At 44.6% G+C, this 26,468-nt stretch overlaps 1 pseudogene; it reads right to left on the bottom strand.

The window, feature by feature from the left end:
* Positions 1–1,731: 1,731 nt before the first annotated feature.
* LOC126504003 (guanylate cyclase 2G-like) overlaps positions 1,732–26,468 on the bottom strand; it is a 34,436-nt pseudogene continuing 9,699 nt past the window's right edge.

Raw genomic sequence — 26,468 nt, 5'->3', positions numbered from 1 at the left:
CTCGTTTGCTCGGGGAAGTCTTCCCGTCTGGGATGCCTAACGCCGCGCATCTTCGCCAGAAACACTCACGCCCACGTCTGTTTCCGTCTTGTCCACTTAGGATTGTGGGAATGGAACCAATAGGACCAGAAATGCCATGCAAACACAGCCTGCGGCATCACGGGACGGCACACTCCCATGACGGGTCACACCCGTGATCTAGAATTGCCAGTGTCGGTGACTCACAGTAGCCGGCGAACTTTATAAACCCACCCTGCCGGGGCATCCGCTCTGGTGAGACAGGACAGGTCCAAGATCTACATTTTTTTCCTTTGTCACATACATACTTCACATTTGAAATCACGTGTCAGTTTGTCCCTCTGAGTTTAATGCCCTTGAGAGGTTTGAGGACTGCAATTTGCTGATCATTTTACAAATTGCATAAATGAACCTAGAAATTGAACCAGTTACCAAGTCATGTTTGTTTAGCCATAGGCTGGGGTACTATGGTTCCGTGCAGTCTAAACTTGGTATCTAGCTGGCGCACCAATCAGGGTGGAATCTCTTCCTAATGTAAAATCGGAGTTCGTTGTGTTCAGAAAATACAGAAAACCTCATTGGTTCTGGTCAGAAACTCTTACATAGCAGACATATAGCCAAGTTCATGTCTTTGGATGTCAGACTAAAACAATGTTTAATTTTCTCACCATGATCTATGTGATCTTGTATCTCTACCTGGTGCTGTGGATTAAATAAAATGCCTGGAATAAACAACCTATGGCTGCAGTTTATTTACATGTCCATGAATTATGGTAGAAGCCATTCCCACAACTTTTCCAAGGACTTCTAGACTTCATAGAATCCAAATATTCTACCAACTTTCAATCCTTTGTACTTCAAACCCTCCAGTACAGGAGTTTACAGACCAAGAGGCAAGGAAGCAAAGCCAGCCTGTGGGACTAGCATTAGGGAGGCAAAATCGCCTGGGCCTTCTCTGCCTGTGAAAGGCCAGTGTCTCTCACCAGTCACTGAGTTCGGCTCAGGTTTAACTGGTAGCCCCACACAGTGTTTGTTTGCCTTCCTGTCAGAGAACTTCTCTACAAGGGGTTAAGAGAAAGACCCTCACTGTAATGTCTGCTGCAAATTCTAACTCGTACTAAACACAACATAGATATCCAAAGAAAAATACACATTCCAGTAGGTATCCTTAGTGTACACACACAGACGTGTGCACACGCCACTAGATACAGATTTGTGGAAACTGCTCTTATAAAAATTTCTAACTATGATATCTATATTCATCCCCTTTCTGTCTCCCTCCATCCGTCCCTCCCTCCCTTCTCTCTCTCTCCATGTGTATATATGCACATATATACCTAGTGTATGTATGTATATGGGTGTGTGTATATGAATATGGGTATGCATGTGGGTGTCTGTGTTTGTATATGTATATGTGTATTGTATACATGAACAGGTATGAGCATCAAATGTTTATGTTACAAATCAAATGAAGACAGATTTAACAAAGTCTTTATTATCTGAATATGATTAGGTAAGCAGATGGGCTAGGGCTAGAAGCAAATATACCTCATTGATACAACTACAAAGATGGAATAATAATTGATGTCCCCCAAAATAAGGTGGATGGCAGTAGAGAGAATACCTGATCTGCCCTACACATGCACACACACACACACACACACACACATGGCGGTTGGGGGGGGGGGGGGGATTTAAAAGGAGGAAGCCGTATGCTTTCCTGTAGCTCCACTGAGCACACAGGAAAAGCAATGCTGTCTACACAGCTGGTGGCTCAGGCTGTCTCCTGGGAATAATGAGTTTATCTTCCAGATGGAAAACAAGAGACGAAATGCAAATGAGTTTCTAAAAATACCCACCGGTTAAAGATAAAGGGGACAGGGACACTGCGCTGCAGATGACACCCACACAAACTGCTGCTTTCCATTCTGGATGCCATGTTCACAGTGTCCCCAAACAGACATGGTGATTCCCACCACACCGGCCACCGCAGGACCTAAGGCGGGAACAATAGAGAGGTCTAACCGCCTGCCTTCCCCAGGGCTGGGCTCCACATGGGCCATCAAGTCCATAGAGGAAATTAATTCAACACGTATTTATTTAATGCCCTCTCGGAGCAGTGTTTGAAAATATGTGACCCAGAGCGCCTGGAGCGCTTCTACAGGTGTACGCACTTCTTGCAGAAATCAGCAGGCGAGCCTTAACCACATTCTTTACGAGCTGCAGATGTAAACAAAGCCCACGGCAGCATGAACTCGAGGAATGGATTCTGGCTGGAGACCGGGTTTGTTTTCAGTTGGATAGCAGGACCATGGCTACATAATTCGTGGAGAGGACTCATGCAGAGGGAGAAGATGAAGCATTTGCTCAAAGGGGTATCGAGATGTGTGGGGAGGTTGAGGCAGGAAGATCCCAAATTTGAGGCCAACTTCAGCTGTGACTCCCAGCTGCAAGACTCCTCAATTTTTTTTTTCCAAAAGTGTAACGAAAGAATATGAAGCCAGGTAGGAATCACCCACCTGCAGGTCACAGGCCCATGAGCTTGACAAAAAGAGAATGTATCAAAGCAATGGTAAAAGGGAGGCCTGAAGAACAGCAGCCCAGACGGCTCCCATGCTCGGCCTACCTCTGCCTTCCAAACATCTCGGACTTTCTGTGTCCTTATCCTCATGAATCAGTTCAAATCACTGGAAACTTAGGAGCTTTCTGTGGTCCCCTGGCACTGTAGCCATTCAAGGACTGTATTCCTAAAAGCTTCAGACACAGGGCTCAATTCCAGAGCCACCTGTGGACACGCAGGGACGGTCTGCCGCCTGCCTTCAGTTCTGTCTACCTTTGTGGAGGCCTGTCCAGAGCTGGAGTCTTTCCTGAGGCACGTGCCCAGTCTGAAAGTGGGTGGTGGCTGAGCAAACGCAAGGACATGGTGGCAATCTCATCTGCACATTGAGCTCCATCACCATCTCCGCTGGCTTCAACCTGAAAAGGACACAATGAAATGCCCTTGGTTTTCCATGAGGGACGCACGGGTCCATGAGGAGATGGGGTTAGACAACAAGACCCCCTATTCCCAGCCCCTCCCCTGAGGCCCCATACTCCAAAGCTTGACTCTCATTGATCTGCATTCCGCCTAGGTCCAGCATTTTTTCAGAGTCTGTTCTTGCCCTGGTCCCTCCACACACCATTCATCTTTCTCATAGCTAGCGCTCGCATCTCTAGAGTTGATAACCATGGTGCCATATTTCCCTAGTTAGTCCAAGGTCAGAACCCACTAGACAAACAGCCAAGTACAAGTTGGGCATATCCCGAAGGATCAAATGGATCTCTCAAGCAGAGTCCATATTAGCTAACCCAAAATGTTCTCATGCCACGCAAGGACCTAGAAGTGCTTACACATCAGTCTCAATGAGGTCACCTACACACACACACACACACACATCTAAACATTTGTATCTCTGATCTGTGCCCTCCTTCACCAGTCCTTCTAATAAAACCAGAGTCTAGAGTCCTGTTGGCATGGAAGTAACTGAAGCCTAAAAGCCCAAGGCCTCAGCCTTTCGCAGGCGCAGTTATATCCAGTAGAACTGAAAAACCGTGTGGAAGGCCACTATATTAGTCAAGCAGAAAAAATGCCTCCACCTGTGGGAACACTTCTCGCTTGATGACCCCCAGAACTATGCAAGGTTTAACCCTGTTCTAGGCCACATTCTCTCTCCTGAGAACAACCTTCACAAACACAAACCGGATGTCAGAATCACCCATGTCAAGTGCCCCAGAGGAGAGAAAGCAAGGAGGGAAATTCCAGCGGACGGTGTCCTAGGCAGAGCAGGGGTAGGGATAAGCTCTCAAAGGTTCTCTGTGCCATTGGCATTTGTGGAGAGTTCTGGGGATGCCCACTCAGTATCTGTCACTCAGGGATATGGCCACACTGTCCCCCCAACCTTGTCTGCCCCAGGACATGGGCAGAGTGGTTCTACTGTGCCCTGCAGGTATATGAAGGCACAGGAACACAGCATCCTGTAACTGCTCTGATTCTCCCTCCAAAGAGCTCCAACAACCCGAAGAGCAGCATCAGCACCACTACAAAAGTCACACTATCTGGGCTTTGCTGTCCATCTTCTTCTCACTCCAGGGGACCATGTTTACATGCCCCCTTGAGTAGCACCATGCGGGACTTAGCTGCCACTCCCCTTTAGCCTCAGCCTGACAGTCTAAATTTGAAGAGTCTATCTTCACCCTGGATTGCTAAGGATCATACCAACAGAAGTCAAGGCTCACAGAGGATCCAAAGGGAGCAGCTATCAGCTTCCTGGAATCTGAAGGACACGTGTTTTTGAGACGCCAAGGTCTCTCACTGGCCTGGAACTCACCAATTAAGATGGTTGGCCAGTGGATCCCAGCAATCTCCCTGATTCTGTCTCCCCAGCACTGAGAACTTTGTACCACAAAGCCCTGGTTAGGGATCAAATTCAAGTCTTCCAGCTTGCAAGACAATCCCTTCGGCGACTAAGTCTTCTTACTGCCCCACACACAGTGCCTCTGGACACGCATGTACCCCTGGGACTAATCAAACCCCTTCCCGAGAAGACAAACCAATGAAGTATGGCGTTTCCGCAGTGAATGGAGATGAAATGAGATGCGGTCTGTCCCCGTGAGCCTGGAGACGGTGGATAAGGAGTCTGTGTGCATCACAGCTCCCCTTGTGCACATCATGGGTTTCTACTGTGTGGCCGAACAAACTGTACCAGTCATTGAGGAGACTGGTCACTTGCACGGAGGAGCTGAGAGAGCACAGCTTTGTGACTCCCACAATGTCAGAGAAAAAGATGATGACAGATGCAAAATGTTCTGGTTCTACAGACTTCCCGGCTATGAGCTGCTCCCCAACGAAGCTGCAGTCTGAGAAAAGAGAGTTCTTAGCGAGCCCCTGCCTGTTTCCACTTCCACAGACCCTCTGGCTTCAGTGGGCTAGGTTCTAACTCATTAAATTTACCACCTAGCGGGATTCTTGTGACGTGTACTCATTCACTCGCATTATCTCTAGAGAGAAATTGTAAGTGGCGGCTATGAATTGCAGGAGAGGGGGAAGGTCAGGGACAGGTCACACAAATGGCTTCATTAAAAACATTTTCTCACTGAAAACATGTTAGTCCTTCCTATTGCTTATGGAGTTTGGTGGTAAAGACTTGGTGTGCAGATGTGGAAGTGAGTGTAATCACTCACTAATCCATTAAGCCAATATTCTTACTTCAACCGACTGTTCTCCTATTATGAGTGTGTTCAAATCCCCTATGCTCAAGTACAGTGGTTCTCAACTTCCCTAAGACTAGAGACTATGACCCTTTAACACAGTTCCTCATGTTGTGGTGACCCCCAGTCAAACAATTATTTTCTTTACTACTTCATAACTGCAATTTTGCTACTGTTATAAATAATAAAGTAAATATTTTTGGAGCTAGAGGTTTCCAAGGGAGTCACAACCCACAGGTTGAGGACCACTACTCTAGACAGCTCTGATGGACCATGCCTTTAGTCCCAGCACTCGAGAGGCAGAGGCAGGTGGATCTCTGTGAGTTCCAAGCTAAGGTCTCTGTGAGACCCTTTCTCAATCCCTGCTTCCACTTCTTGGTTGATGGTCAAACGAACAAGGATTCTAAAAGCAGATGATTTTCCCTAGTGTTCAGGAAATGCTCAGGTGGAAAAGGAATCAAAGTCGAAGCAATTTTTGAACTTGATGCCACAGGCACTTATTGAACTAAGCAAAGATTCAGAGGCACAGGAGGGCAATGGTGGCGCCTTAGTGGTTGGACATAAAGCTAGACTGCCATCTAGTGGCTGTATCCTATTGCTGCATCTGCCACCTTCCACATAAGCGGCATTGTATCTTCCATCACCCAGGATTGGGAGGTTTGCCTGTATTTTCATTAATAAGGTGCGCCAATTTGCCAACTTTTGCACGCATGCACAATTATCCCACCCTCTTCCTCTCTCTCCCTCTTTCCTTTTCCCTCCCTCCTTTTTCCTTCCCTCCCCACCAAACCTGAGGGACAGCAATGGCCACTGGAATTGAGGAGACAGTACTATGTGTCTTACTGCTCTGAATTTATCTGAGGAGTTCCTCGAGAGTCCATCAGTTGATAATGAAGACTGAGAGTGCCTCTGGGATGTGGGCTTGTTACCTAGCAACACACAGCCTGGCATTTCCATCCCATCATTTCTACAGTATATTAGCTACTTTGAAGCAGTCATTCTTTGTCTTTGGCAAATAAGCAGGACACTGGCCTGGGGTGGAGAGGTTGAGGAAATACTCTATTTTCAGAACAGGTTTAGAGAGTGGCTCTAAACAGCGCTTGTTTCCAGGTACTGCTCTCGTTGCCGGTCCAAAGACAAAGACGACCAAGATCAGCTCTTCTCCAATGTGCCTTAGCAGGGACACTGATGCAGGTGTGGAGTCTCAGGAAATGAGAGGCTGTGGATTCGTTCTGAGTAAAGAAAAATCAGGTTTGACCAAGGAACACTCCCTTAGAAATCTCCAATAGGAGCAGATGGCCCAGATGTCTGAGTTCTACATACAGAACAGATTCAAGACTGCTGGCTGAGATGATCAAGATTCACGGGATACTCCAGTCAGGACTTGACCATAATCTACATTTTCTTTAGGTTTCCATAAGATTATCAGCGCCCCCAATCAGCAGGAAGTAGCCTGGAAAACTACACCCACATTCCCAAAAAATGGACTATGGATATTTTCCTTTGTTTAGAGTGTTGGTTACAAGTTTTTATGGATAATCGTCAGGAGAAAAGCTAAACAAAGGATATTAGATTCAGAATTCTTGTTTTGAAGAAAAGGGGGGGAAGTGCTGTGATGGAGGAAGGTCATTGGTTAATAAAGAAACTGCTTGGCCTGATAGGTTAGAACATAGGTGGGTGGAGTAAACAGAACAGAATGCTGGGAGGAAGAGGAAGTGAAGCAAACGTCATACCGCTCCTCTCCGGGGCAGACACGATGAAGCTCTGACCCAAGATGGGCGTAGGCTAGAATCTTTCTGGAGGGTCACCACCTCGTGGTGCTACACACATTAATGGAGGTGGGTTGATAAGGATGTGAGAGTTGGCCAGTAGAAGGCTGGAGCTAATGGGCCAAGCAGTGTTTAAATGAATACAATTTGTGTGTTGTTATTTCAGGGGCTAAGCTAACCATGCAGGGGCCTGGTGGGACAAAATGCGGGCAGTGCTGTAAGACAATGGTCTATACTCTGTAAAGATTTGTTTCTTGTATTTTACTAAAATGCTGATTGACCAGTAGCCAGGCAGGAAGTAGAGGCAGGGCAACCAGAACAGGAGAATTCTGGGAAGAGGAAAGAGTCAGTCTGCAGTTGTCACTCAGCCCAGAGGTATCAAGATGAGAATGCCTCACTGATAAAGGTACCAAGCTACATGGCTAACATAGACAAGAATAATTGGCCAATTTAAGATAAAAGTATTAATTAATAAGAAGTCTGAGCTTCTAGGCCAACCAATTTATAATTTATGTAGATCTCTGTGTATTTCTTTGGGACTGAACAGCTGCAGAACCAGGCAGGACAGAAACCTCTGACAACAAATGGCAGAGCCTCCTTACTATAGGGGCCCATAGGATTTTATTTTTCTTTTTAAGGGTAACTGTCAGGTGTGACCACTGTTAGGTGTGAATGCTGTTCGATGTGAATACTTTAAGGTGTGAATACTGTCAGATATGAACACTGTCATGTGTGACTACTGTCAGGTGTGACTACTATCAGGTGTGACTACTGTTAGGTGTGAATACTGTTTGATGTGAATACTGTACAATGTGAACACTGTCAGGTGTAAACACTGTCAGGTGTGACTACAGCCACTTAAGTAAACTAACTCTTGTCATACTCCTGAATGATCCTAGAGAGGAGGGGAGCATCATCATGAGCCTCTTCTTACGGATCAGAAAATAGAGGTAGAGAAGTCATTTGCCAGGCAGTGCAGTGGCAGTGATGGAGGTAGGCTGGGCACTCTGAGGTCAGATTCCAACCATGGCCTTGACCAGCTCCAGCTCCCTCTGCTGAGGAAAAAGGCCAATGACAGGCAGACAGACATGGCTGCTAGCCACAGGCTTCTGTGGAAACTCACACTACGGGACTGATTTGTGATAGACAATTAGACAATAATAAACATCCATGAGCTCTTCATACTATGTGTGCTTTACCCATGTCATGTGTAACCTTTTCTGAGGCAGGTGACTATTCTCATTCTTCACATAAGGAAACAGCAGTTTGAAGGCTCACATGTAGGCGGGGATGGAGCTGGAACAACCCCAGGCTTCACAGTCTTCAAAGCCCAGCCTCTTCTCGTGCCCTGAGCACCACTCTGGTTCTGGTGCTCTGGGTGTTGCTAAGGTCAGTGGGAGAGAAGGGAGGGAGACCGCATGCCTCCAACACCCTTACACAAGAGCAAACTAGATCCCATTAGGCAAGGAGCCAACTGGGAAGGATGAAGTGGTCAGGCAGGCTGACTCAGGAGGCACTGGATGGCACAGTAAGGAGTGACTGAGGGGGGCATTCTTAAAGCTTGGGACCCCTAAGCCTTGAGCCTCTTAGATACCACCTCAAGTGATGCTGACAAGTTAAGCACCCTAGGGCCAATAATGCTTTGGAAATGTGGACCAATACAGACAGCAACAAGGATGTGACTAAGAGAATGGATATATCACTATATCAGGGGACAGGGTTGCTTTATCTTGGCAGTAGGCTTGCTGTTGAGATGGCAAAACTGAACCCCTATTCACATCAAGTAGGCTAAAATCCAAGTGTGTGATCTGGTGAGACCTGAGAGCGAGCCAGAGCTCTCCCTGGCCCTGCAGACACACAATGTTTTTCCTTCTGCCCCTGCCGGTCCAGCCCCAGGCAGGAGACTTATCACGGTGTCACATGGGTTCCCGTCCCCTGCCTCACAGTAAGGAAAGAGCAGTTTAGTGCCCAGTGGAAGGCAGGGGCTTTCGTGGAGCTCACATGTACAAAATCAACATGCTGAGGGATGGTGGGGTTCTGGGAATGCAGTGATCTCCACAAGGTGGCATGCAAGCTTTTGTTTTCATTTTTCTTCCTAACAAAACAGCGTGGAAATGCATACTGTCCGAGAACAAACAGAACTACGAGTGTGTCTGTGATCCATAAGGTAGATATCACGCACTCAGGCACCTGACTGTGACTTGTACCACTCGCTCGACTGGAAATTTCTGGAAGGTCTCCAGGGCTCTTATACCCGACTCTCATGTTTGTGTTCACTGGTGCTTAGCAGGAAGCCTGAGAGGAAACACAGCCTTTAAAGACAAACTAGCCACACCTCCAAGCTGACACTGACCCGTTGGGCCGGTGATGTCACCTGATGAGGCCTTGTTTTATTCCCTCCTGAAAATGGAGCAATTACTGCTGGTAGTTAATTAGTGAGATCACATCTGACAGAGCACAATGCAAGTCATAGGCGTGTTTCTAATTTTTTCAGCAGCCATCTTAAGAAAAGCTAAGCAAGTGAAAATCATTTTAACAATACTGAGAATTAAATGTGGTGCGCTTAAAGATCTTTTTTCCAAATACAGTCAACATGAAAACATCTGTGAGATTTTTTTTTTTCGGTGAGATTTCAAATTGCTCGTGGATTGCTTTCATACTTGAGACGTATCCCAGGTTGGACTAACAACATTTCCAGTGTTCTTTATTAGCACATGTAGCTCACGGTACCATTTTCAGACAGAGCAATGTTACGTCATAGAATTCTTAGGAGATTTCAATAAGAGAGCACAGTTTTTAAGACCCATTGTGACGTTATTAGTAAGTATGAAGAATTATGTTAGTACTAAAAATTAACATTTATTACATATCTGTTATGGGGTAGCCATAGAGCTAAACATTTTATATACTTAACTCTCAAATCAACTTTCAGAGAAGGACTCTGATATTATCTTTATTTCTGAGTCTCAGGGTAGTGAAGGTCATGTGACCAGTAAGTGATAGAGTCAAATTTAAATCTCTAGGCTAATTTCTGTGTTAAATCGTCCCTCATCCTCAGACTTCATCGATGCTCCGTTTACCTAAAAAGGAAGGGCCATCTGTAACGCTACAGACTTTATTGTGCTTTCCAAAACCTTTTGCAAGATCATATCACTGCTTGGGATCCCTATTGGGCAGGAAATGAGTCTTGATCCCCTATGCTTCCTACAATCAGATCCAAAGTAAATACTCAGCCCTCTAACTCAGCTCATTGGTAGTCTCTCTGGTGCCTGATGTAGGGGAAACGCTGGCAAATGTGCATCTGTTTGTCATTGATGTGTGACAGTCAGAAGTCCTCATCTGTCCTCAAACAGCCCCGGAGTAAAGCAAAACTTTAACAGCTACTCATTAAAGGTTTACGGCCGTAATAACGGTGGTTTTCCAGGACTGCCCTTGGAGACACAGTCATGGAGAAGGCTGTGTTTGCCTACCTTGCTTGGCAACAAGATGCTAGCCAGCTTTCCACCAGAGCCAGAAAGCCAGAGTCTCGCCAGACCAACCTGGTTCCTCAGGAACAAAGGGCAGTGCAACCCTTGAGGAAGGAAAGGTTCTGAAGCCACACAGGCCAACCTTCAGTCGCCTTATACAAAAGCACAGATAGGAATAGACTACGCGGTCACCCAATGCTCAGTGTCCCGAGCCTCAGTAAGGACAGGGCTGAGCTTTCATGTTTGTGCCGCCCAGCCTCCAGCAGGAAGTCCTCTACGGGGCTTGTTTATTGATGAGGGCAGTGCTGACTGGAGATTGCACTAACACCTTCTACCACGGGGAAGTCAGAGCACCTTTCTCTCTAGGATTGACTTCCAGGTGCTTTTCTTGGTCCTTTTAAATGGCAGAAACGTACACAGCACACTAAGGACAGCTACATGCTAGTCCAGTCTGAGGAGACAGCCTCAAGTTGCTGGATCATATTTACTGGCTGTGGCTCACTCCAGAGCTGGTCTTTTCATCTGCACACCTGCCTTCCTCATCCTTCACCACCATCTGTCTGTCTGTACACCTACAAAGAGTCATCTGAGCTTTGGGATCTAGCCACCCACTCCCTGCCTACCCCCTAGCTTCATGGAAGGAATGAGTCTCTCTCTCATTCCTTCCAAACTCATTCAGAGGACCAAACTCTGAATGGTCCTCGCCAGACCCTGATGTGCACCCTATATAGGAGACTGGTTTGTAGGAGGAGGCCACTTGTTTTGACCGGCTGCCTGGCTAACTTAGCCCTGAAATAACCACACAGAAACTGTATTAATTAAATCACTGCTTGACCCATTAGCTCTAGCTTCTTATTGGCTAACTTTTACATCTTAATTTAACCCATTTTTATTAATCTGTGTATTACCGCAAGGTTGTGGCCTACCAGCAAAGTTTCAGCACATCTCTCTCCAGCAATGGATCCTGGCGTTTCTCTCCGCCTTCCTTCTCCCAACATTCGGTCCAGTTTTCCCTGGGTACCTAAGATTTGCCCTATCAACAGGCCAAGGCAGTTTCTTTCTTCATTAATGGTAGTCACAGCACTGTTACAGTGATCATCGTCCTTCTCTTATCTACTGCCGTCATAGCCCCTTGTGCCCCAAATCAAAGCTATGTCTTTCACCCCCCTCTCAGATTTATACCTCCAGCCCACACCTTTAGCTTTGCAGTACTAATCCCCAGTTTCTGGGTAAGGATGCAAGGGCTGGAGAGAAGAAAGACATATCCTCCCCAGCTCAACTTGCAGACTGCTGATGGAATTCTCTCTGGGACAAGAAGTTCTCCCCTCTATCTCTTGACTGGGCAAGTCCAGCATCCAGTCCACTTTTGGTTTTTCAAGCACTTTTGTCCCTCCATACTGACATGTGATTAGAGAATGAGAAAATCATGGAACATCTGACTGAAGTGATTAGATTTAAACTGGGGGGGGAGTCAATCCATTTAAAGACACTTAAGGAGAGCCAACAGCAATGAAGGAAAACTCAGCAGCACTATGACATGTATTTTTTAAGTTAGATTCTGTGATGCTTTACTTTGTCATATGCAAATGAGAGCTTGAATATCCAGTCCCTCTCGTGATCTGAGTTTCTCAAACATCCTAGAAAACACAGTTATTCCAAATATCACCGGGACTGAAGCTGACACACAGTGAGCTCCCTCCATCAAGAGGGACAGACGATCATGGAGGTCATGTCTTTTCAGCTGGAGCTCATGGGAGGCGAGGCATGTGGGGCCTGAGTGGAAATCTTCACAGAAGATTGCATAGTCTCGCCCGAGATGGAGAAAGGATACAGTCTGGAATTCCACCAACTCATCTTTTCCATGATGCAAACCTGATGGTCATGTGCCAGGGAAGGGGTGACTTTCAAGAAGAGGGGTGACATTATAGAACAAACCAAGTTCATGTGTTTTCCAAAGGAAAACGAGAGTCAACAGATTCACCTTACTCTGATCCCATGAAGAAGCCTGAGGTAGTTCAGAACTTTAACGAGACCAGAACGGAACTGTACATGGATGAGTGGGAGAGAGGTGGGTAAGGTTTTCCACTCTCTGACTAGTGAAGACCGACAGAAGAGTCAATACCTTTGCTTACCTTCAGACTTCCTTTATTGCAATACTGTGTGACAATGCAGATGTTAGGTGGTTCTGTGCACACACCAAAGAAGGGAACGATGTTTTCATGCTTTAACTCACACATCTGGACATCATAGTGGCAATATCATTGTGTATGGAGACCGCCCTCACATGGCGACCATACTGTGTGCTTTACCCCTTTTAAGGTGCTATGAGAGAACTCCTTCCATTTTACAGGCAAAGGGACAGGTGCCTCAACGGTGAAGGAAATCGTTGAAGAGGATACAGTTGATAAATGACACAGCAGGAAGAAAACCCAGGGAGTCTGACAAACACACCAGGGGGTTATCAAAGTCCAATCCAAGCCATGGGTAGTAACTAAACCTCATCGTCACAGACAGATCCTCCACTGCTTCCCTGGTTGTGGCTGTTAATGCCAGTACGTGACACCGGGTCACTGACCCAATGCAAAGTGTCAAACCCTCCCCAAGATCCAAGTGCAAAAGGAATAGGGCAACCATCACAGACAGACTCAGGATGATGGGTCAGAATTAAGGCCCTTAAGGAGAAGGTAAGGGGGCAGGTAGAGGTAGGAGGAAACCAGGCTTCGGGTTCCTTTCTAAGAGCAAAGAGTCTGAGGTCCAAGTCCCCGCAGCAGCAGAGAAAGAACAATGCGTCAAACTAGGAAACACCCTTCCACCTTTGAACCTTTGGGAAGAAGGCCACTTCTCACAGTGGGAACCGAGGGCTGGTGGGGCAGAGGGGCCTCACCTGCCAGACTTCCTGCAGCACACTTGGCTTCTTAAGCCACGCTTCTGCTTCGTCATCAATATAGCAGCAGGTCACATGATTTCCCTGGAATCAGAAACAAAGTAGAAAGTTATTTTTTTTTCCTTTTAGTATTTTAAACGCATAGGTGTTTTTGCCTGCATGCATGTTTGTACACCCCATTGTGCACTGCCTGAAGAGAACAGAAGAGGGCGTTAGATCCCCTGGGATGGGAGTTACCGGTGGTTGTGAGCTGCCATGGTGTGTTAAGAATCAAACTCAGGTTCTCTGGAAAAGCAACCAGTGCTCTTAACTACTGAGTCATCTCTCCAGTCCCAAAGTAGAATGTTCCTAACTCAGGATGATTCAGAAAAGGCAAGAAAGGGGAATGAGAAAATTGAGGAGAAAGCCATCCATGAAATATAGCACCCAGCTCTTCACGGACCAGTCAACCTCCTTGGTGACACTGTGGTTGTTACAGGCCTCGAACTGTTCAGCAGTAAGGTCTCCTTCAACTGCCATCACAGCCCTTCAAGGTACCTGTGGTTAGCCCCGTTCTGGACAGGATCACTGAGGCTGGGTAGCTTATCCAAGGAGGCACATGTGTGGTCATCAGCCATATCTGAATATCTGATTCCAAGAGCAACTGTCTCTTCTATGTCTCATCATTATCCAAGAAAATAGTAAGTTGACACCCTACATCCGGAGTCAGGTGCCTAGTTCAAGTTCATTGTGACAGTTCAGTTTAGCTTCTCCCAGCCTCTCTTTTTCACTCTGCAAAATGTCAGGGGCCACTGCCACCAAATTTGTATGGTTTGGGGAAGGATGGGATGAGTTAAAGCAACACTTGGCACATAAACCTTGTGTGAAATGGCACGTTTTACTTTTGTTACCTATTCTGTCTGCTTTTAGAGTCATTCAATCCCCGAGCGCAAAAACGTATAATGATGAGAGAGAAGCTGGTCAGAAGGAACGATGTGGTCTGCAAACCCCAGGGAAGGCAAGGCTCAGATCAGCTCAGTATCATCTGAGATCTGCCCCTTTCGGTGCAGAAGCAAGGGTGAAGGGTTCGGGATGGAGACAGGACGTCTATGGAGGAAGGGGTGCCCATGAGGACTGAGGAAAAGATTCCAGAAAGAAGTGATGCCTGTGCTGAACCCTGAAGGATGAGGAGAAGGCTCCAGCTGGGGTGGGGAAGACGAAGTGGACTTGACACTGCCAGAAGTTGAAACCGCACTTTAAAGCAACAGCCAGTGATTGCTTTGCTGGCATTTTCTGCCTCCATTTCCCGGGACCTATTTAACCTTCCCCAAAGGCAGCTGAGCTTTTAGAGGGTGACTCAGCATGTGCCCTGGGACATTCAAGGCCAACTGAGAAAGGATGGGGGAAGTAATGTCTGAGCTTCCATCACAGACCAGTTTCACACTGCAGAGGTACCAGTAGCCACCACAGAGTCATTAAAGTCCAGGACAAATGAATCCACACTCTGAGACTGTGCTACCTACTAAGTTTGCCACTGGCCACATGGGACTACTTAAATTGTGTATCTATAGCTGGGCGGGCATATGGTACCAGAGGTCAGTGTTAGGGGCTTTCTTATATTGGTTTCCACCTTACTTTTGAGACAGGGTCTCTTGCTGAATCTGAAGTTCATCAGGTCAGCCAGACTGACTGGCTAGCAAGCTGTCTCTACCTCTCCAGCATTGGTGTTGTAGGCATGTGTTGCCACTCCTGGTTGCTGGCCTATGTGGGTGCTGGGGACTGAAACTCAAGCCCCCGTGCTTATGCAGTGAGAGCTGTATTGGCCAAGTCATCACTGCAGCTCCCTAGCTATTTAAATGTAATTACCACTAACATTCAGTTCCCCTGGAGACACTAGTGTTCAGTCGCCTGTAGCTAGTGGCGATGGTAGCTTTGGGGTATTGCCATCACCACAGAAGGTTCTACTGGGAGTTCTATGTCTGATCAAATCACAAGTATAGGAATCACATGGGAGCTTGTCGAAATGCAGAATCTCAGCCTCCACTCTGCTGACCCCAAATCTTCACTCTAGAAACATTTCTTAAGTTCTTTTTAAAGTAAGATGTAATATTTGTACATATCTTTTCTGCATTTTTAAAAAACTTATTGTGTCTCAGTGCTCAAAGTTAGAGAAACACCAGTCTGGAGACACAAAGCTCCTGGGATTTTGCTTGAAGGATGTCCTAGTATTCATAATGCCTGTCCTGATCACATTCATCTGGAGAACAGGACAGACATTCACATTGACTTTCACACACACAGAAGTGCCTGGTTCAGTCCCACAGAGGCATAAACATCTCTTCACCCTGTGGGCTCTTGACAAAGGATTTACAATCTGCAGAAATCTTCACAGCAGATGTGCTGCTAACGTTGTACCTGACACAGGTGCGCCTCGTTGGCATGGCTGGAAAACAAGGCACAGCTTGGTTGCTCTCAGGAGTGATACATAAATAGGATAACAGGTAGATTATTGACTCTACCTTAATATATAAAACAACTGCTAACCTCAAAATATTTTACATTGGTATGGATTTTAGTTTATTGATATAAATTTAAGGTTAATTTTGTTATGCTCACTCTATATTTTTACTCTTGTTTAAGGTATTATATCTTTATAGCTTAATCAAAAATGTAAGGCATAATTAAAAATAAGAAAAATATAAAAATGCAGTTAATCATCTATAATAGCCAAACTTATAGTCTTATTAATAAGGTTTTCTACATATATAAAAATATATTTCAGATAGATAGGTATTCTTCAAACATTTCAAAGACCTACATAATATGGCATTTAAAATCTTTTAATAACAGATTTTTCAGGACAGTGAGACATGTCAGCTCCTGATAGCACCAATGTACTCCAGAAAAGATTATGGGCATTGTAGGCCAAAGATGGATGTTTCAACATTACAGAGGAAACTTGGGTGACTGTTCAGGCAGCTAGCAGTTTTTGTCATTTCTTACACTCTTGGAAGTCACTAACCTGCATTTCCTTCTTACTCAGGTAATAATATCATTTCCTTCTCAAATTTTGGATGAAGTTGAAGACTAGATAGTTATAATTATAATTTTTCTTTGTTATGATAAAAAGGTAAATTAGATATAATATTTGAAACTCACCAAGATAGGATAGATAATTAAATATTTTTAATTTTTTAAAATACAAATAGAGTAGCTATTGTAACTATAAGTCTTACTTGATAACTGTTTTATTGTTTATAATTTTACTATGTTCAAGTTAAAACCTTCCTTTTTGATTAGACAGAAAGGGGGAAATGTTACAGGATAGCCCTGCTGTATGCTGTGAATATATGTTGCTCTCATCAGTTGATAATAAAAGTTACTATGACCTATAGCAAAGCAGTGCATAGCTAGGTGGGAAAGCCAAACTGAATACATGGGAAAAAAAAAGGACAGAATCATGAGAGATGCAAGCCAACTGTCCAAGAAACAATATGTTAGAGGACCAGTAAAGCCAGAGGCCAAGAGGCAATGCATAGAGGTATTAATTGCCAAGAGGCAATTAATAGAGATGGGTTAATTTAAATGTAAGAGATAGTTAGTGATGGAGGTGGGTCTTGTATCTTATCTGTTGATTTCATTGGTTAATAATAAAGAAACTGCCTCGGCCCTCATAGGACAGAAAATTAGGTAGGCGGAGTAGACAGAGGAGAATGCTGGGAAAAAGAAGCTGAGTGAGTGAGTCGCCATGATGCTCCCACTCCAGACAGACGCAGGTTAAGATCCTCTCTGGTAAGCCAGCTGGTGGGCTACACAGAATATTAGAAATGGGTTAGAACAATATGTAAGAGCTAGCCAATAAGAAGCTGGAACTAGCCAGGCCAGGCAGTGTTTGAAAGAATACAGTTTCCGATTTGCATTGGTATGGATTTTATGGTCAATTTTGTTATATGTATTTTTGAACTTGATTAAGGTATTGTGATTGTGTAGTTCATTTAAAAATGTAATGTATAACTAGGAAATATAGGTTGTTAATAAATAATCATCACTAATAGTTAAGCTTGTAGTCATGTTAGTTAGATTTTCCAGATATATAGAGATATCTTTCAGTTAGATAGACATTCTTCATATCTCTCAAAGACTGCAGAATATGACATTTAAAATATTTTAATAACTTAGGACTTTTCATGACAAGGAGACACGTCTGCTCCTGGCAGCACCAGCTACTTCAAGAGGAAGATGGGCATCGAAGAGGATCCTTATGGAGTTTAATAGCCATTTGGGCAAGAAACTGTTCTTGCCTGGACTGTTGCATAAACTGGACACAGAGAACCCACAGAGAGAGGACTGCTGAACTTGCCTAAAGGTGAGATGGTCTTTCGGGGTTCCTGATTCATGAAAGAGTCTGCGAGACATTCTGCAGGACACAGCAGAAAGTGACTAAACTGTTTTTGGAATTTTTTGCTTCGTGGAGGTGTCTGCTGGATACTATAGGCCTGTAGGCCAAAGATGGATGCCCCAACGGTACAGAGGAACTTTGGGTGACTGTCCAAGCAGCGAGATGTCTCTGTCATTTCTAGAGTTTTCTTATTTCTTGTTTACTTAGGTAGTATTATATCCTTCTGGAGTCTTTGATGGAGTTGAAAAATGAATAGATAGTTATAGTTTTCCTTAATATGATAAAAGATAAAATAGATATAAATATTGTAACTGTAATTCTTACTTGATAACTGTTTTGTTATATGTAATTTTGCTATGTTAAGTTAAAGCCTTTTTTTGTTTAAACAGAAAAAGGGGAAATGATGGAGGAAGGACATTGGTTAATTATAATAAAGAAACTGCCTCGGCCCTCATAGGACAGAAAATTAGGTAGGCGGAGTAAACAGAAGAGAATTCTGGGAGAAAGAAGCTTAGTGAAGGAGTCGCCATGATTCTCCCGCTCCAGACAGATGCAGGTTAAGATCCTCCCTGGTAAGCCAGCTCGTGGACTACACAGAATATTAGAAATGGGTTAGAACAATATGTAAGAGCTAGCCAATAAGAAGCTGGAACTAGCCAGGGCAGGCAGTGTTTGAAAGAATACAGTTTCCGTGTAATTATTTCGGGGCATAAGCTAGCCATGAGGGCGGCCAGGTGCCGGGGACGCAGCCCTGCCGCCGCTCCTATTTCAACAAGTTAGTAATAAGCCTGAACTATAGACCCAGCAGTTTGTAATTACTATTAAGCTCCTGAGTGATTATTTAGAAGTAGATGCAGGATAGGGCAGGACAAGGAAATCTCTTTTTACAAAGGAGGATAAATTACGAGATCACATAGTCAATACCTAGAAAAGCCAGTCCTTGAACTCTGATCTTTCTCATCCAAAATGTATCTACTTGCTACATGCCTCATTCTTGGCATCAGCACCACCGCGGGTAGGACAGGCTCCTCTGAGCTGTCGTGCTTGCCTGTTACAGTAGGAGGCTCAGTTTTGCAAAGCTCGGGATGAAATCCACAGCCAGGTCTGTCTCCAGGAAGGGAGCCGTGAAGCCAAGAGATATTAGAGGCATTCCTCCAAGGCCTTTGAAGCAGAAAAGACAAAGGTTTGTGTTCAGTGCATTTATGCCACCGGTCTTCATCTCACACACATCAAGAGCAACTGAGACATACATTAAAAAAACAAACCAGGGACCAGAAAGAGGTGTCTCTGTGGGTCATGTTGGTACCTGCTGTGAAGTCTAATGACCCAGTTGAGACCCTGGGACTCTCATACTAAAAGGACAGAACTAACGCCCTGAAGTTGTTCTTGTAGAAACACATTCAAGCCATGGCATGAACATGACCCCCATGCATGTGCACATGTGTGAATGTACACACACATGAATATGCTGGAATTTACTTTTCTCAAAAAATAAGGGAGGGAAAATGTCTCACATAGAGTCTGGGTTCACTGTAGTGGACAGGTAGACGTTGAATTAAGCATTGGCATTCCTTTTCATTTCCTCGTTGGTTTCTAGCTGAAGAAACAATACAAAGGATTTTTGCAGGACTTTCTGGGAGCCCAGAACAGCACAGGGAGGGTCCTGATGTCCATATGAGTCTCTGGGAGGCAGACTTTATAGGAACGTGACTTTACTGAATGTGAGTTTGGGCCTGTAGATGTCCCCATGATTCACTGCCTTAGGGGATCAGGGCTTCTGGACACCACTGGAAATGGGATACAGCTGGGGCATCAAAGGCAAAGTCCCTAAGAAGCCACAGTTGGGATATTGTGTTTCTGTATTCTGCCCTGGAATCCTGAAAAGGGTCATACCCACAATCTCTGCAAAACCCCTTTAAAGCCCAAAGTGGATCTTTGTGAGTTCAGAAAGATCTGATGTCATAATAGGATGTTGTCATCTACACAGTCCATGGGGAACAACTGATTTTGACTGGGTGATCCACACCTTTAATCCTAGCTCTCAGAAGTGAGAGGTAGGTGAATCTCTCTGAGTAAAGACCAGTCTGGTCTCCAGAACTAGTTCCAGGACAGCCAGGGTTTCACTGAGAGACCTTGTCTTGAATAACACAGACAAAAACAAAGAACTGATTGTGTGTATATGTGTATGTTGAAGGAGCGGCAGGGCTGTGTCCCCGGCACCCGGCTGTCCGCATGGCTAGGTTATGCCCCGAAATAATTACACAGAAACTGTATTCTTTTAAACACTGCCTGGCCCATTATCTGTAGCCTCTTACTGGCTAGCTCTTACATATTAATCTAACCCATTTCTAATAATCTGTGTAGCCCACAAGGTGGCTTACCAGAGAAGATCTTAACCTGCTTCTGTCTGGAGTGGGAGAATCATGGCGACTCCTGACTCAGCTTCTTTCTTCCAGCATTCTCTTCTGTTTACTCCACCCACTTATGTTCTAACCAATAAAATGGGCCAAGGCAGTTTCTTTATTATAATTAACCAATGTCCTTCCTCCATCATGTGTACATATATATCAAAAAAATGCCTAGTGTTTTACATGCATTTACAGTACTGTATAAAAAAGGGGATGTGTTGTGGGAGTCCCCTCTGTGTGCTGTGAGTATCATTAATGAATAAAGAAACTTCTTTGGACCTATAGCAAGGCAGAACTTAGGTGGGCAGGGAAATCTAGGCTAAATGCTGGGGAAAAGAAGGGTGAAGTAGAGAGAAGCCATGGAGCCGCCAGAGATAGACGCTGAAAAGTTTAGCTGGTAAGTCACAGCCACATGGTAATACACAGATTAATGGAGATGGGTTAAATTAATATGTAAGAATTAGCCAATAAGAAGCTAGAGCTAATGGGCCAAGCAGTAATTTAATTAATACAGTTTCTGTGTGATTATTTCAGGGCTGAGCAGCCGGGAATCAAGAAGTAGCTCACTCCCTCCAACACCCTACAGCAGCTGGAAAAGAGAGATACCCAGAAATAAGCCATCTTTTCACCCTGGTAGGGTCCACAGTCCAACCCTCACTCCTCATCAAACCCCATCTTCAGTGTCTCAGCATGGCCCCAGAGTGGGAGAAGCTTCCTCTCTTGCCAATGTTCTCTGTAAAACATTCCCCATGTTCTTCTGTACACACTCATATTTCTCTATTATTCTCTCATGACAGTTCTTACAGAGCCAATCTGCTTGATTGAACTGTGCAGGTTCCATATTTGACTGTTCCTACCTGGCTATTTGTCCTGTTGTCCTCCTGACAAAGGCAATCGGAACAGCCTGAGGACCCAATGGCAGCTCATCTGCTATATCAACATAGTGTATTGGTGGACACTCAGGGTCAGCCTGGAAGGCAGATGCCATTAATGGTTCTGGTTCATGTCTGAGGAGACCCAGCTATGAAGAAATATGGTAATTTAGTCCAAAGAGCACAGTAGCTTCCCATCCCATAACTCTATGGTCATGGGCATGGACTTCATAAAAGATCATCAAACTGCTGTTTAATTTAGGCTAAGGAAGACAATGGTGTGTGTGTTGCAGGGTCAGATGAGGCAGAATTAAGAAAGATAAAAGCACAATTGACTGTACACAAACCACTACCAGACCTGCTCCTCGGAGGCAATGGCACTTTGGAAGGGCGGCCCCCTCTGCCTCTCCTAGGCTTGTTTGCAGAAGCTGCCATCTCCATAGGAGCAGGGGGCAGTGAAAAACACCAACTCATAGACCTTGTCATTTCTCAGCACTTCTGTTGAAAAACTGTCCTAAAAAGTAACAGTAAATTTCACCGTGCCTTAGGAAATGATCCGTGGGTCCCAACTACATTCAAGGCAGCACAGAACTCTTAATTGCTGTTAGATGCTGATTCTTAGAAATTAAATTAAACCCAGAAGGTGCTGTAATCCTGGGTACATATTTGCTGGCTGGGCACACAAGCAGCAGGAAGTAAGTCAAAGAGTAAAGAAGGAAGAAGATAGTAGTGCACCAAGGATCTAAGACACAGAAAGCTTATGTAACAGCAAAGCTCGCTAAGCTGAACACGTTTAGGACAGTCTGGTCTCCATTTTGCTTTGTGGTTTCAGGGTTTAGTACCATTGCTATCATCTGTGTTATTATCCCTGACAAGTACCTCTTACTGCATGTATCCCAAATTCCCTAGTATATAAGCATAAATGGAAACACACATGCATAGGTATGTGTGTACATATACATACAAAGAATGTATTTTTGTTGAGTCTTTTTTTTTTAAGTTTTTCGAGACAGGGTTTCTCTGTAGCTTTGGAGCCTGTCCTGGAACTAGCTCTTGTAGACCAGGCTGGCCTCGAACTCACAGAGATCCGCCTGCCTCTGCCTCCCGAGTGCTGGGATTAAAGGCGTGCACCACCACCGCCCGGCTCAAAGAATGTATTTTTACATAACTAAGATTGTTGCTCTGCAGTTTGATTTTTTTGCAACATAAACCTAGCTGGTTTTGTCAAATGGATCTCTGCATTGTTTTAAGAAGCAGGATGGACTCAATTGTATCAGTGTTTCACAGCATAATTTACACTCTGTGTTCTTCCTGTACTATAAAACAGTTGGAAGTGATCATTAAAGTCTTACAAGGAAGAAGAAAGGGTTGGGAGGGGTTATCTGACAATCCTAAGGGTTGTTCCATCCTCTCCTCTTACCATCTACCTGCAAGTAGAGACAACGGAAAAGGGAAGAAAGCGGGTAGAAGGCAGGAGGATACCCTGGGAAGTAGAGAGAGAGAGATTTCCAGCTGCCACCCAAAGAAAACTGAGGCAGTTTGGCCACCCAATACTTCCTGATGAAGGAAGAGAAATATGGTCATTATTATCCCTCTCTACATCCACTTGGCCCCTTTTACCTCCTTCTGACTAAATAAAATAAGCTCGTTTTAGAAAGCAAAACCTACTGAAAACTACACCACGGAAACACAGTGAAAGAGAGTCAAGCGGTCCTTCTAGATGCCTTTAGTGAATATGTGCAGACCTTGGGGTCTAGAATACAAATAGTGAGGGTCAGAATATACTTGTGGTAGCTGTGCAGCATTGGATAAGTTATTTCATCTCCCTGGGGTTCCACTTACTATTCTGTTAAAGAAACTAACAAATGAAAAGACTCAGTCTGAAACATCAGCTGGGAAACTTGGGAGAGTAGAGATCACAGATGAGGCATCTACTCGCCTTACCTACGTCTTGGTTTTTAAAATTGGGAGGATAATTGTTGGAGGATGCCTCTTGTTCATTCCCGGGTGCTTAGACTCATTTCCTGACTGCCCGGACTCTCAAAATAATCACACAGAAACTATATTATTTAAATCACTCTTGTCCAATCACTTAAGCATATTGCTAGCTAGCTCTTATATCCTTGGTTAACCCATTTCTATTAATCTGTGTATCACCATATAGCTGTGGTTTACCAGTAAGATTCCTTCCGGCTTCCGCCATCTGTCCTCAATGGGGCTACATGACTTCTCCCCGACTCCACCTTCTTCCTCTCAACATTTAGTTTAGTCCCTCCCACCCTGCCCAGCTCTACTCTGCCTAGCACAGGCCAAGACAGTTTCTTTATTCATTAACCAAAGCAACACATGTACAGTAGGACTTTCCACACCAGATAATCACGTTTGCTTTGCAGAAGCATTGGTCCAATATCTAACAGCACTGTGGCAAGTGTGTGGCTCTTCAGCCTATCCCACCACTACCTCAGAAGCAGACCACCTGAGAACCGCCTTCCTGGGCCAGTGCAATGGCCTCTACAGATCTTTGTTAGGTTCAACACAGACATGGGGAAATCTATGGAAGAGCAGAAATGATGGCAGTCTGAGAGTCCTTCAGATAGGCTTATGTACCTGGCATAAATGAGAGTTTAGCTGGTGTATGCTCACCTGGAGGGCAGAGGCTGGACACCGGAGCCAGCTAGCCTAATTCCAGTCCAGGCCTAGACATCTGGACCTTCCAAGTTGGGATGAGGAGAAATGACCAGGTGCTTTGCTTCTTCCTGTTCAGTCACACCACCATTCATCTGGAAGTCACACAAATTATAGGTTAGCTTTTAGATGAGCTATTGTCTTCCTTTATAATCTTCGAGTGTGAGACAGGCACTGTGTTCTACACAGAAAGTAGCTATGAACAAGACAGAATGGACTCCTCTGTGAGGGAGCACACCAGCTACTGTTTCTCCTCACTCTCACACAGACGCCTCAGAGAACAACTTAAGGAAGAAAGGCTCATCTGGGCTCACAGTTTCGGAGAGTTCAGACCTCAGTCTCATGGCCCTGTGAGGTGGGAGCGCATGGAGGAGCAGACCGTTTGCTTCACAGGAGACAGGAAGGAGGGAAGAGGAGGAGACAGAACCAGCTCCCAGTGACCTACTTTCTGAAGGCAGGCCCCATCTCCTAAAGCAGTGGCTCTTAACCTATGGATCTCAGCCCCTTTGGGGGTCAAAAAACCTTTCACAAGGATCACTTAAGACCACTGGAAAATGTTACAGTTCATAACACTAGCAAAATTATGGTTAGGAAGTAGCAGTAAAAATAATTTTGTGGTTGGGGGTCACAACAGCCTGAGGAACTATTGTATTTCTCACCCTTCTTTCTTTCCTTCCTTCCTTCCTTCCTTCCTTCCTTCCTTCCTTCCTTCCTTCTTTCTTTCTCTTTCTTTCTTTCTTTCTTTCTTTCTTTCTTTCTTTCTTTCTTTCTTTCTTCTTTTAACCCACTGAGTCCATTCAGAATCGGTAGCATATTCATGAGTATGGACCCATCTTCTGGAACACAGGTAGCCTGATGGAGCCTACATCCTTGAAGTAAACTAACTTTCCCCTCCACAGCCAATAATTGCCAATAGTGTCTCAGTTCCTGACCACCCCCCCCCCCCATGATTAGATTTTGCTTGGCTGGAGCTTGTGAATTCTGCCGCAGCTAATGTGAACTCTTTCCGGTGTGCAGCTTCCTTGCTGGGTCCTGAAAGCACTGTGTGGTTGTGATCCTCCACTGCCTTTGACTCCTGTATTTTTTCCTCCTCTTTCTTGGGGATCCCTGAGCTTTGAGAGGAGTGTGATGCAGATGTCCCATTTAGGGCTGAGCACTCATTTAAACTTCTATTGCTGTGAATATGCGTGGCCATTGCTTTTATCATAAAGATGAAAATGTGAAACTGCAAACATGTGAGTGACATGGCTAACACCGGTGGAGTGGGATTAGAACTCAAGCCACAGACCCTTATTTACATGCTTCCTGAACTCACCCATTATTTGCTTCTCATGTATTTTCTTTAACATCCTATATTTTACACATTATTTTGAAGACCTTTATCATCTATCTATCTATCTATCTATCTATCTATCTATCTATCTCTCTACATAAAATGACACTAGAGCATATTTAAGAGTTCCGAACTCTAAAATTTGAGCTAACCCAGCATTTGGACATTCTTTTTATGCCATTTTATTAAATTTGCTATCCTTAGAGTTAAGTATACAATGCCAACCTTAGTAATTAATTCTCTACTTAAACTTGAAAAGATCAAATCTTGCCGCTCACCCTTCAAATATATAGTTGGCAACATTTCAGAATGGGTTACTACATAGGAGTTTTGCAACAATCAGCAAAAAACCAGGCTGGACATTATAATTCCTCAGACAGAAAGCCTCTAGGGAGGTGTCATGCTGTCCCATGGGCTCTTGGCTCCTTCAACATGCCAAGCACCTCGAAATCATTCAATAAATCTTTTTTAAATTTTTTTATTGATTTTTATTGAACTCTACATTTTTCTCTGCTCCTCTCCCTGCCTTTCCCCTCCTCCCTTCCACCCTTCTCCAAGGTCCCCAATTGACTCAGGAGATATTGTCTTTTTCTACTTTCTACTTTCCATGTAGATTAGATCTATATAAGTCTCTCTTAGTGTCCGCATTGTTGCCTAAGTTCTCTGGGATTGTGGTTTGTAGGCTTGTTTTGTTTGCTTCATGTTTAAAAACCACCTATGAGTGAGTACATGTGATAATTGTCTTTCTGTATCTGGCTTACCTCATTCAAAATAATGTTTTCTAGGTCCATCCACTTCCATGGAAAATTCAAGATGTCGTTATTTTTTTTCTGCTGTGTAGTACTCCTTGTGTAAATGTACCACATTTTCCTTATCCATTCTTTGGTCTAGGGGCCTTTAGGTTATTTCCAGGTTCTGGATATGACAAACAATGCTGGTATGAACATAGTTGAGCACATGTCCTTGTGGCATGATTGAGCATCCTTTGGATATATACCCAAAAGTGGTATTACTGGGTCTTGAGGAAGTTTGTTTCCTAATTTTCTGAGAAATTACCACACTGACATCCAAAGGGGTTGTACCAGCTTGCATTCATACCAGCAATACAGAAGTGTTCCCTTTTCCCCACAACCTCTCCAGCATAAGTTGTCATCAGTGTTTTTGATTTTGGCCATTCTGATGTGGGAGTGATTTCTTATTAATAAAGAAACTGCCTAGGCCCATTTGCATTTGATAGGCCAACCCTTAGGTGGGTGGAGAAAACAGAACAGAATTGTGGGAAAAAGAAGCTGAGAGAGAGTCGCCATGATGCTCCCACTCCAGACAGACGCAGGTTAAGATCCTCCCTGGTAAGCCAGCTCGTGGGCTACACAGAATATTAGAAATGGGTTAGAACAATATGTAAGA

The sequence above is a fragment of the Alexandromys fortis genome, unplaced genomic scaffold (assembly GCF_014885135.2).
Source record: "Alexandromys fortis isolate MF-2015 unplaced genomic scaffold, M_Fortis_MF-2015_v1.1 scaffold_16, whole genome shotgun sequence".
Lineage (NCBI taxonomy): Eukaryota > Metazoa > Chordata > Mammalia > Rodentia > Cricetidae > Alexandromys > Alexandromys fortis.
This window is presented reverse-complemented; position numbering and strand designations above follow the sequence as displayed.